The following is a 1,089-nucleotide window of genomic DNA, read 5'->3' as shown; positions in this document are numbered from 1 at the left end:
TTTCAATGTGTAGCCCTGGCTGGCCTGGAACTGACTATGCAGGTCAGGCTGATCTCAAATTCACAGAGATCCACCTGCCTCCGTCTTCCTAGTGCTGGGATTAAAGGCCTCTGCAACCAAGCACAGCAGGTCCCCCCCCCCTTTGATATTTTTACCAGTCATCCCGAGTTAACTGTAAAAATGACCAATCTTGGTTTAAGCCTAAACTGAGATCCTTAATCTTGAAGCTAAATTTTTACATTTGCTTAAATCAGTTTAATGAAGGGCAGAATGAGTTCTTAAAAACATAAAGAACAGAATAAAGACTGGGAATTAAAATTCATTGCCCACAGCCTCACGATCACGGTCTCAAAATTTGCCTCAATTTCTAAAATGATTGTTATAATTTTATTTTATGTGAAGGGGCGTTTCGCCTGCATGTATATCTGTGAAGTAAATGTGTGTCTGGTGCCCAGAAGGCCAGAAAGGGCCTCGGTTCCCTGGAACTGGAGTTACAGAAGGTTGTGAGCCACCGATGCATGCTGGGAATCAAACTCAGGTGCTCAGAAGGAACATTTCCAGCAGGCTTACAGTGCCTTCCTGACCCATAAGTAAAAGCCGAGAGGGGAGGCTATTCCACACTCAAAATTCTAAGCCTATCTCTAGTGAATACCCAGCTCGGTCACCGTTTCCCCCAAAGGTCCAGGGGCCCTTCTAAAGGGTGTGGCCTGAGAAGACCCGCCCCCTTCCCCACCCGCGGCTTCCTGGGGCGGGGCTACAGAGGCCCCGCCCCCAGCCCTACTCTCTGGGGTCGACTAGACCAGCCCCCCCTCACCTCAGGGCTCTCGGCGCGCGACCAGGCAGGGGTCGAAGGACTCCGAGCCTCCCTCGCTGCCCACCCAATTCTGAAGCCAGGCTCTATCCCGCGCCGCACTCCGCCCCGCCCAGCCAGTCCCGAGTCCCCAACCCGGATCTCCTCAGGCGCACGCGGCTCCGGAGCCCACGTCCCGCCCGCCCCACGTTGCTCCTCGGAGCCCGCGGCCATGGCCTCACGCCCGAAGCCTCGTCGTCTGAAGCGGCGGGTGGTGTGAAGGAGGTCTCCGGAGCCCT

This window comes from Psammomys obesus, unplaced genomic scaffold (genome assembly GCF_907164565.1).
Source record: "Psammomys obesus unplaced genomic scaffold, mPsaObe1.curated_primary_1811, whole genome shotgun sequence".
NCBI classification, from domain to species: domain Eukaryota; kingdom Metazoa; phylum Chordata; class Mammalia; order Rodentia; family Muridae; genus Psammomys; species Psammomys obesus.
Note: the sequence above shows the minus strand (reverse complement) of the source record.